Below are 12,279 nucleotides of genomic sequence, written 5' to 3' on the forward strand. Positions count from 1 at the left end.
CAGAACTGTGATGTAGTTCTAAACAAAAAATGGACAATTTCTTTTTTCTGTGAAACAAAAATATTTTGATCAGTTTTTCATATGTATTATGTAATCAGAGGAACATCAAAACAGAGTAATAGAGATTTGCTTTGTAAAACAGTTACATGTGTCTCCTACATGTATAAGGCCCTGTGAATTTCATTTCATTGGGTTGGGAGGGAATTCCAAGTTGGCTCTGCAATCTCATAGCCTTCAAACCAAGATGAGAACCATTAAATTTTGCTCACTGTTGTAGTCATTGCCTCCAAAAAATATATATATATATTTTCTTTTCATTTGTTTTCTAGTAGTGGTCAGGTTGATAAATGATCAGTCTTTGGTATGAATGCATTCCTTACATACTCCTGTTGATTTAGTAGGTTTGCAAGCAGGAAAAATAAAGGTGCCTTTCAATTAAGCACTGGCAGTAATTCCACTTAAATAAATTTGAGAGCTCCTTTAAACAGAATGCATTTTAAGCCAAATGATAAATAGCAAGGTACAGTTCCTGAGTTTGTTAGAGTGCTGTTTTGTCCAGTCTCTTCTCTTAGGGGTCCGGCAGAACACTTCGTTTCTCTGAAAGCAAGCCCTAGGTTTACTGTTTTCTTTAATAGACTGCCCAAATCTTGCAACTTTTTTGTGTCTAATGAAATATAACTAAGTAGTAAAACTGATTAAGTTGAGAATAGCAGTTTTTGTAATGAGGAAGGAACATAAAATGATTTGGGACCATGATGCTGATTAGATTTTAAAGGCAAAATCTAACTAATGAGATCTGCCAATTTGATAAGTTACATTTGAATGTAATTTTAACGAAGACAAGCCGTTTTTTGAGCTAAAGGAATGTTAGGTTAATAGTGTTAATACTAAGTTATTTTCATGATTTTGTTTACCTTGGAGTATATTAGTTACAGAGATGACACCTGCATATTTTTTAGACTGGTCATACTCATCCAGCAATTAAATTATGGCCCCAGGAAGCTGAGTGATAGAACACTTATTAACTGCAGAGAAATTAGGATTTTGCCCTGACGCTTAATATTAATATGTGATATGTTATTGGGCAGTATATATAAAACGAAGGTAATACAATGAAGAAAGGGCTTGAGAGATGTTAAAAAGAAACCTGGAAACAGAAAAGTGAATTTATTTCCTGACACAGTGAAAGAAAGCTAACAGTCACCCTCAGCTGGAGGGTATTTTCCATTTTTCTTCTTAGTTTTATTTCTTGTATTTTTGTGTGCTTTATCAAGCACATATGTCAGGGTAGCCTGCCACTTGCCCTGTGTGGGGAACTCACTGGTAGAAGGCAATTACCAGGCTACACAGGAACCATGCGACTAACTTGCAGCTCCTGAATGTTTGCTTTACAAGGAGGTGAGGGGCATCAACCCCGTGTAAGCCATGTTTTCTTCAAAAACTCTTTTCATATTCATCTTCCTTATGCACTCAGAGTGAAGAGCTGCCAATGTAATAGGGTGCTGAAGATCTACCAGGTGTCTTTGGCTCATGATCAGTTTCTGAAGGCCAGGAGGGTCCAGCCAGGGTTGTGCTTTGACACAGGCCCCATCAGAGATAACTGATGAATATTTTCATAGAATCATAGAATCATAGAATCATAGAATATCCCGAGTTGGAAGGGACCCTTAAGGATCATCAAGTCCAACTCTTGACACCGCACAGGTCTACCCAAAAGTTCAGACCATGTGACTAAGTGCACAGTCCAATCTCTTCTTAAATTCAGACAGGCTCGGTGCAGTGACCACTTCCCTGGGGAGCCTGTTCCAGTGTGCAACCACCCTCTCTGTGAAGAACCCCTTCCTGATGTCAAGCCTAAATTTCCCCTGCCTCAGCTTAACCCCGTTCCCGCGGGTCCTGTCACTGGTGTTAATGGAGAAAAGGTCTCCTGCCTCTCGACACCCCCTTACGAGGAAGTTGTAGACTGCGATGAGGTCTCCCCTCAGCCTCCTCTTCTCCAGGCTGAACAGGCCCAGTGCCCTCAGCCGTTCCTCGTACGTCTTCCCCTCCAGGCCTTTCACCATCTTCGTAGCCCTCCTCTGGACACTCTCCAACAGTTTCATGTCCTTTTTATACTGTGGTGCCCAGAACTGCACACAGTACTCGAGGTGAGGCCGCACCAGCGCAGAGCAGAGTGGGACAATCACCTCCCTCGACCTACTAGCGATGCCGTGCTTGATGCACCCCAGGACACGGTTGGCCCTCCTGGCTGCCAGGGCACACTGCTGGCTCATATTCAACTTGCTGTCTACCACGACCCCCAGATCCCTCTCTTCTAGGCTGCTCTCCAGCGTCTCATCGCCCAGTCTGTACGTGCAGCCAGGGTTTCCTCGTCCCAGGTGCAGGACCCGGCACTTGCTCTTATTGAACTTCATGCGATTGGTGATCGCCCAGCTCTCCAACCTATCCAGATCCCTCTTTTTCATTTTCATCAGATGTGAATGGAAAATTTCAGAAGAGCAGACACTAATCTATTTATCATTTTGACTTTCTTAGGCTGTTTTGTGTGCAGAACTTCTTTATTCCTTCTCCTTCCTAAAGAATGAAGTGGGAATATCCTTGAGTAATGCCAGATGGGACTTGTGTGTGTGTGTGTGTGTGTGTACCTGTTTCTTTTTGGTTTGTCAGGTCCCCATCAGCTGTAAGGCTGCTGAAATTTCTACATGAGCCCCCTTATGCCATAGCATCCAGCCTGTGACTGCACTTTGTCCTTTGAACCGAGACTTGCAGAAGTAAAATAAAATGAAAATAAAAGCATGAAGACAATAGTATCAGATTTGCGCTGGAGATCAAGTGTGTCTCCCAGAATAGGACCCCATTTCCCTGAATATTACAGAGCACATACAGTCAGGAAGAACCATTTAACCGACCAGGGCAGTATCACGACAGCTGGCTCCTAAAACTTTTTCAGACCCTTTTGTAGATATAAATGCAAACAAGATGACTCGGCTGCAGAGTCAAAATGCCTCTTTTAAACAACTGAGATGTGATATATGGCAGCCCTCCTGCATAGAGGACAGTGATCCGTGTGGCAGCTCTTTTTTCATCCTCTATCTCAGTAACTCGGAATGACGACTCTTCAACTCAGATTTTTCTCCCTCAAAAATGTTAAACAAACTGCTTCATGGTATATACTGGGAAAACATGAAAGTTAATGCAAAAATAAGACACCTTACACAGTAAATTATGGGGGTTATAAGTGAAGACTTGTTAGTTTAAAGCTAGCAGTTTAAAAGGGCAATTATTTATGGGGTGGACTTCAGGTTAAATACTTTACCATACTGTGGACTAACGAAGCATTTGGGAATACATTTTCCATCTCCTAACTCAGGAGTTATGGACAAGTCCTCCTGTGGGTCACTTGTGGACACAGAGCTTGCTTTCTTCTCTCGCTGATTTAAACCTACATTTGAATCTGCAAAAAAAAACATTCATGACAGTGGTAGCTAAATTATCCCTCTGAAGCGTTTTGAAAGGTACTTGAGCTTTGAATGATAAATACTTAATGGAAAAACACTTATTTTCTGTAGAAAATAACTGCTTTTCATCATTTGCAAAAAGTTTTTGACTACTGGGATTTCAAGTTGGTCACTTTGCTGGTCTGTTTCAACGAAAACATGATTTTCTGGAAAAAGAACAGTAGTACCAAACAACTATTTTCTGATGTTTTTTAGGTTATTTTTCCTAATAAGAGATTATCAAACTTCAAAAAACTCTTGTGACTAGCCTTTTAATACACAGAGAGGATTTCCTAATGTATGAATATATCTCGTCTTAAGTTGTAACCAGGAACTAGGTTTTTTAATTACATCCCAGGGCAGGATGTCTAGCATATAAAGTAATATTCAATATATATGGACACTACATTCCTACCACAGATCCATGAATTGCTGCCAGTTCACCCAGGGGGGTTGCATGATACCAGAATATTTCTGGTTTGTATGTTCAAGTCTGTTGGATAAAGGAAAGAGTATAATAAGTTATTAGTAACTTATTATTTTTTAATTAGGATACTGGCACAATGGACAGTCTTGAAATACAGGGGACAAATACTGATAAACTCTCATACCATGGTACAAATTGTACAGGTGGAAGCATAAGAAAAATCCGGAGGCAAAGCAGCTAATGTATTTCTTGATTATTTCTTCATCTTTACACAGTCAGTAAAACCTGAATTTGATCTCCTGTCTTCATAAAAAGATATTTTTACTTCCTGACTGCAGACAAAATGATGAAATCAAGTTGTGTAATTATATCTATGAAAAGTTATAAAACTGCACCTGTGATTATACAATGTTGTGTTTAGTGTAAGGTACCACTTTAATCAATTGTAATCAATTCTTAATAAATTTATAAAATTTGTTGTTATAGTCTCTCTACGTCTTAGTCTTCTGTTTATGAGCACAGCTGTTCACACACAGCATTTCTGATGGAGGATAGAAAAAAAGTGTGTTAGTCAACTTTTTGGGGGTAAAGTTAAGCTGTTCTTGGATTGTCTCCTCCCACGTGATTGTGAAAATGTTTCATAATGGGGGCAAAAAGGTTTCTCTTAATAGGAGCAAAAATGCTTCAAATTTTATTTTGAATGGATTTTTTTAAACATGTTTATAACAATGATCACTCCCTTATTGTATTTATGGAGAAATAATAGCCATCTCAGCAGTGATCCATTTAATTTCTTACATTTCTATGTTGTTTTTGAAATTATAACTAGATGGGTTTAAAAGTGATTATAGGATAGCAAAGGACATACTACCTCTGAACATGGTGGGATCTTGTTATTTTTAAATCTGATGAAAAAATCAAGGATTTTTTAATGAAATTGAACTTTGTCAGGCTTGATTTGAAAAGAACTATGGTAAAAGTCTGATAAAAATTGTAAAATAGCTAGAGAGTAGCTGAGTTGGGATAATCTGAGCTATGTGATTAAACAGAAATACGAAATAGAAGGAGGACTGAAAGGTCAATTGTAGAGAGAAATTACTAGCTCCACTAGCTGTTTCATGTCTTATAGTTTGTTGCTCAGATTAAAATTATATGTATTCTATGTATGTCTAACTTGACCTCTAGGAAATTGCCTTGGAAATAGAGCTGAGTGAAAAAATTGATTAGGGGGTGAGGTGGAATGTGGAACACTTAAATGGAAGTGTTTGGATCAGAAAAAATTAACAAATAATCTATAACATAACACTTCAGATTTATGGAATTTGACCTAGAAATAATTTTATTTATTTATTTATTTATTTATTTTATTTGACCTTTTCCAATATTTGTTAAGTGAAATTCCATTTCAGGCTAAAATTCAAAAATGCTTTCTGGAAATAGCTTAAGCAAAATACTATGATAGTTTTGAAGAGAGGCCTTTAATTTGTAAAAAAAAAAAGTTGTTCTTTTGCCACCTTTTTCTGAGAGAAAATGTTGACAGATTTCCTTGGCTGGAGCAAAAGCAATTTAAATTTTTGTATCTTCTGGACCTCTTAGAAGCTGCAATGGAAGCAAGAGCATAAGACCTACTCAAACATGAGTAAGGTTATAGTTGCAAAGGCAATTGTGGGTGCAAGTGTCTTTCAGTCTTTTAGCATTTCCAGTATTGTCTAGTCTTGCAAGACTCAGCAGGGAACAATCTTGAGCTTTTTTTTGTATGGTTTCATGCAAGTGTATCCAGGAAACGGCAATCTATATTAGGCAGTCACCCAAATGTTATTTCTGTGAATGAAATTTTATTATTGTAAAATAGCAAGAAGACAAGTATCATTTGGCCCAACAGACATTTTTTTTTTTTTTGGTCTTTGTGGGACTGACTGAAATTAAGAGGAGGAAAAGGAGGAAAAGCCAGTCCATACACTGGATGTATTCCACTGGTTGCCAGCAAAGCATATGCTGCAGCTTGACATCTTAGTGAAAACTGTGTTACCTTTTGCATGCCGAATAAACTTAACTAAGTTAAGATGGCAAAAATATACATTTCTCACATTGTTTATTGAATTCATTTTCCCAATATCCTGTCTATGTATGATTTCTGATGTAGATGAACCTACATTTTATTTTCCCACTAAAGTGGGATGCTGAAATAAAGTAACGCATTTGGAATCTTTATCTAGTCAATTTTTTCCCTGACCCTTAGCTCTGCTGGTTGTTAGATGGAATAATGAGTGTTCTGTCTGCTTGAAATCAGTGCCTGCTCTAAGACAGTAATTCTTTGCAATGTTTTGCAGCTGTCCTGAACATACTTATATTCACAGCATGAAAAATACAGTATTTTAATTCATGTGGAAACAAACAAACAAATAATAACAAAAAAAAACAAACACAGAACAATAAAAAAATTGTGCAAAGTCTGAAAACGGAATCTTGTTCACATTTGAAGGCAGAAGGGAATTGCAAAGTAGCCTGATCCTAGACAAGCTGTATATGTTAATGACTACCTTTAATCATCTTTAAATATTTTGCAGCCTAATTAATCTGTGCTATATGAATTTATTAATCCAGGAGTGTCCTTTGTCAGACAAAATTTGTATAAACTGGTTTTCCTTAGCTCAAGTCCAAATCTGCTAATTAAGGGTCACAGTCCACGTTGTGAAGTAGCAGAGAGGGACCTAGATGTTGCAGCTGCACTTGTGCAGATCAGAAGTTATATTAGATTTACCCTGTTAGAACATAGAAGAGATATGACTATTTTCCTTGATATTTGCTCAGTGAAAGAAAAAAAATCCACTATAGAGTCTTTATTTATACATTGGTTCATACATTGGTTCTCTATTAAATATTTGTTGTATTCCAGTTATATTCCAGTGTTATTAAAAATAAATATTTGTAAAGGACAATAAATACAGAAATGAAAATAACTGCAGAATCTAGAGGGTCACAAAAAATCATTAATCAGGCAATGCTGTTTAATGTTGAAGCAATTATATTAAAAGAGTGACTTGCATTTACTGTTAAAATGGCTTCTTTAAGCATATCTTCTCAGTTGTGCATTGGAGTTCTATTGTAAGTCCTACATAGTTTTTCAGATCTGAATAAAATTGTATCCATCTGTCTCCTTTCCAGCACTACAGCTCTGTCACACTCTTCAATGAAGCATGTAGGAGATGGAGAGGCTTCCTTGAGTCCGCAGAAAGGAACTGACATGTGGAACTAATAATCAGGTGAGTTTAAAAGACGCGTCTGCAGCAACATTTTGCTATGAATCTGGTTGTCAGAGGTACGGTATCAGATTAAAGTCTGGGAGAAATATGGGTAATGATTAATAAAAAAATAAACCAGTGAATTATTAGAGAGAAGTATTTCATAAATATTTTATTCCTTGTAGGCTGATTTATATAGAACTTAATTTTTTCCTTGCATTTATTTAAAGTTCTATTCTAAATAGCACTTAATATGCAGATTATTTGTATGCATAAAGCTCGTTATGAGCAAAGACTGCTCAGAATTTGTTGTGAATGAACTGGATTGGTCTTGTAGGTCAACAAGTTTCTCTACCTCAAAGAAATGGATGTTGCTTTCAGAATCAAGTTTAAAATATAAGCAAAATTATTAGTTGAAGATTCACTTTCCAAGTATGCATACAAAATAGTCAAACAGAAAAAAAAAAAAAACAAAACAAAAACAGGAATTTAATTGAATGTTAACAGAAAGATTTCCTTCTGTACACCAGTTGGAAAAGTTTGCTTAATTGTGGATAAAGTATACATATTTTAATTTTATTCTGAATTCCAAATACTGTCTTTTTTTCCAACAATGAAGTTACATTAAAAGGATTGTTTTCTCACCTGAAGTTAGTCAGTTCTACAGCCATTTTTCCAGCTATTTTAGCAATAATATATGCACATTTAGCATTGGCTATTGCTGCTGAAGAGTGCATTCTTTGCATGTAGATATTCTCCTCTCCTTTATGACTGTCCATCTCATCCTTGCAACAGTGGGGACTGGGGACAACCCTCTTTCCTGAGAATTGTAGTTTGTACTAGGTGAAGGGTCTGCTGTTTCCACTGTACAAGGTACAAGAAAAACTGAAAATACACATAATACCTTCCCCGAGAAGTTAATGAGGGCCAAAGAATATTTGGGTGAGTCGTTACAGCTGTCTTTTTCTGCAAGTTAAACTAATAATGAAGACTGAGCTGTAAACTGTTTGCCAATTTTGAGAGTTTATTCTTGGTTAACAGGAATATTTGGGGTTCGTCATACCTAGTTTGTGAAAAATAGGTTGGGAATTTTTTTCAATTTTATTTAAAAGTTGCAAGGTTTAGACCAAATAAAATTTTACAGAAAAAATAAATGGAGCAGTAAAATAAATGAAGACATTGAACTAGTGTTGAGGAGAACTGTGTTTTGGTTTTTTTTAACCTCTGGATTTAAATTTTAAAAGTGAAGGAGTTTGCTTCAGGGCAAAATTAATTCCTGTCATTTCTGTAACTTCTTTAGGAGTTGTTATATTGGAATAACAGTCCTCAAATTACAGGGAGTATTTCATTCAATAAAAGTTAAATTACCATTTAACTTATGGTAAACCTGCAGATAATTCTGCTCCATATTGACTTCAGTGTTGTTCTTTATCTCTGCACAGCTCATCTTTCCTTTCTTTAGTTTAATTTTCTATACTGTCGTTGTTTCATATGTACATACAGGGGTGGATTTTGGAGGGACAGAGTGAAAGAAATTAAAGAGGCTCTCATTCACTGGTTAGATGGTAGATAGTGAAGGCATATACAATTACACATAACTTATATAAAGTTAAGGCTGCCTTGCTCCTTCCCATTACAATCAAGGCTGAGCTGTTTGTACTGGTTGTACTGTTTGTGTTTGTACTGCTTTTTTCATGTTTTGAGGGTGCACTAGTGCAGGTAGATACATGAGCACAGCACACATACACAATGAGAGGGGCGTCAGCAACATATACACTTCATACTTCATGTTGGGGAATGTAAGCAGGGTTTTTTTATTTAATTTTCTCTATTCCTTCCTTTGACTTAACAAAAGTTTGAAATGTGAAGTTCATTTTCTCAGCCTTGCTGCCCAAAGTATCATAAAATGTGGAGATCCTGACAAAGAGGTTAGCCTTACACTGTTGATTGAGATGGTTTTTCTTAACCTTCTAACAATATTTGATGTGGCACACCTAAAGGCAGTTTGTGTCTCTCTAGAGTGGTTCATGGGAACAGGAAGTGTGTGTGTATACATCAGGTCACAGAACGAACTACAAATTTCACAAGATGTCTAAGAGCAAATTTGCTTTAGTGCTAGCTGCATAGTATACTTTTTTTTTTTTTTTTTTCCCCTCTCTAAATTTCCCTTTCTGGTTTAATTACATGCTAATGTGATAAGTTCTGTCAGGCAAAGACTTGTTTTATTTAGAGAAAAAATGGTATGTTTGCAGAGAACATGTCTCAACAGGAGAGCTGAACTCTTTAGAGGAATAATGGCCTCCCAGTTATCACAGCGAAGGTCAAGGGCAAGCATAAATATAGGACCTGGAGCACAGCTTGACAGAAAAGGAGGCAAGAAGTGAAATAACAGAAGATGGCATTGAACACTGAGGTGATAAATATGACGGCTACTGTACTACTAAGGCCAGGATGGAAAAACGTATAAAATTGTATGATTCAGTGGAGATGTATATATATTGTGATAGGTTTATCTAAGCATCATTATTAAGCAATATTTTTATGTGCAATAGTAGTTAAGTAGTCTGCTGATCATTTGCAGTAAAAACGGTACACATAAAGAGGTTGGACTCTGTTCTATTAAACTGTCCAGATATTGAGTAACCTAGGCTCAAGCATACCATCCTATTAACTTCAACATAAAAGGTACCTAGACTTTTAGTTTATGAGGATATTGGAAATACTACAGGCAAGGAGGATCAATCACAATGTTGTTTTTGCTGTGATCAATAGAAGACTTCTGTGACAATAAGCTGTGAAATGGTTTTCCAGAACAGCTTACATGTCTAAAGAGTAAAATACGTCCCTTCATGTGGCACTGCTACCAAATGGAGGATTTAATTCAACCATTATTTTCCCTCTAGAGAGCAGAATGTTGCAGCCTACTGATCTGACCCTCACTGTTGTTTACTTCCTCATTAAAGCCCTGTGAGGATCCTGCACTTTGATATAACGCACACAATATGCAGTTATAAATTTCTTTGACAGGCACTGTCTCTGGTTTATCTAGTGAATGCTATTATCAAGATCCCAATCCCGACTGAGCCCTCTGGTTGTAGCTCTTTTGTCTGTTAGTTTAGGATTCATTGTTTATAATAATGTTATAAAAGAATTAGGAGCCTTCCCAAATGGGCAGATAGATAATTCATATTAATATATTTTTAAATCTTGTAATAGAAAGCAAACAGTTTAGTGTTTCATTACATTGGTGTCTACATTAGACCTAATGGTTACATTTCAAGGTGGGCATGGACAAACTGTTTATCTATATACATATGTTCACAAGCACTTCACGATCATATTTGGAAAATACTGACTTCCACTTCAGGCCAGTCTATGGAACATCTAATTTATCAACAGATGTGATTTTTACGGAAGACTTATACCATGGTATTCAAGAGAAAAATTTGGAAAATTGCAGAATAATAATTATTGCTGTAATTATAACAGCAGGAATATTTAAATTTTTTTCTAATCATTTACAAAATAGCTGCTCCTGGAGCTTTACTTACTGAATAAAATTTTCTCTCTTTATTTTCAAGCAGTTTTCAATTTTCTGTAGCATAGTGTATTTTTAATTAACTCTATGAATTGTGATTATTTTCCCTGGAATTCAAGAAGCAAAGGTCAAATGTAGTTGTAGTGATGACTTTGCACTCTCAAGAGGTATTTATAACATAGAAGAAAACTTCCTCTTTTTAACTGAGAATGTTTTTTACCTAGTAAAGCAAAACTGATTGACTAACAGATGCCTTAAGCTAAAATTCCTTCATGATTGTTCACATTTTCAAGTGAGTGGTTTATTTATTAGAAAAAAGAAAAATAACAATATTACAACCATGTTAAATTGTTACAACAAGGACTAGAAAACAAGCCATTTAAACTAAATTTTATTCCACACTTTTCATATTCCAATAAATTTTTACTTGTTTCTTCTGTAAGGAAATGCCATTAACCAGACACCTTAATTATGAAACCCAAGAAAAAGTCCCACATTGTCTTCAGTACTTTGTGAGCTTTACTTTTCAATGGGTTTCATTCTTCAGCTAAAAGTATGCTTAAGTATGCTAAAAGTTATAGGTACAGTTAATGGCAACTTTGTACAGAGAAGTTCAATAATTTCAGGTACAGAGACAAAATTTTTAAATTAAGATATACAGAGTTGCACTGATCAGAATATCCATTATTTTTCCTTGTAATTTATGAATGCTAAACATTATCTTTTAAATCAATTACTATTTAATTAAAATCATATTTGTGTCTCTCTGAAGTTGAGCAGAAAGTGTGCTGACTTTGATCTCTCTGTCTTATTTACTTGTCTGAAAAGAAAAGCAATAAATTCTGTATACAGATTAAAGTTCTGATAATTTGGGGAATAGGCAATTTATTTTGTTCAAGTGGATGTTGCTGAATTAACATCGTTGAATGCCTAGATCAGTATCCTGTGTGCTGGTGAAAAGTTTCGAAGACCTGCTTGTTTATTATGTATTCCTGCAAAAGGAGGAGGATTGTCTGTATGTTAGTGATGATGGACATGTTTGGACATCAAGAGCTTTTGTCTCCCTTTATACTCTTGGTTCATGCTAAGACTAAAGGACTGCTGTGACTTAGTTAACTTTTCTTTTACAGTAGACTTTTAGTCTACTAAAAATGCTTTTTAGAGTACTTTTTACTGTATTCGATCTCCCACTTAGGCAAAATTCTTCACAAACTTAGCAGATAAAATGTTATTTAGCAGGCACAGTATTAATAACTGGATATATTTATCAACCATTTATATTCTGCAAGTATGAAATACCTCCATGTTTCTAACAACAAAAAATACTTCTGGTGATAAAGTGGTAAATGGTGATTTGCAACCATTACATATGAAAATCTGCAATGACACATCTAAGCACCTTGCATGTATCCTCTGTGATTCCTTTTTTTGAGGTTAAAACACAATGCCATTATAAGAGGTAAGCACTTCACTTCATGCAGTCTGAGAGTTTATTTGATAGAACCGTATTGGAATCTAAACCATTTTGGTTATTTGTATAATATATTATCAAGTCAGGAGCAGGGGGGGAGCATG

At 35.9% G+C, this 12,279-nt stretch overlaps 1 protein-coding gene across 2 annotated transcripts in view; it reads left to right on the forward strand.

The window, feature by feature from the left end:
* The window catches only part of TENM1 (teneurin transmembrane protein 1), a 912,278-nt gene that overhangs the window by 149,806 nt on the left and 750,193 nt on the right, over positions 1-12,279 (forward strand). For both annotated transcript variants that reach the window (XM_072043002.1, XM_072043001.1), the window contains one exon: positions 7,090-7,187. The gene's annotated coding sequence lies outside the window, so the exon portion shown is untranslated. The remainder of the gene's footprint in view (positions 1-7,089; positions 7,188-12,279) is intronic.

The sequence above is a fragment of the Anas platyrhynchos genome, chromosome 10 (genome assembly GCF_047663525.1).
Source record: "Anas platyrhynchos isolate ZD024472 breed Pekin duck chromosome 10, IASCAAS_PekinDuck_T2T, whole genome shotgun sequence".
NCBI classification, from domain to species: Eukaryota; Metazoa; Chordata; class Aves; order Anseriformes; family Anatidae; genus Anas; species Anas platyrhynchos.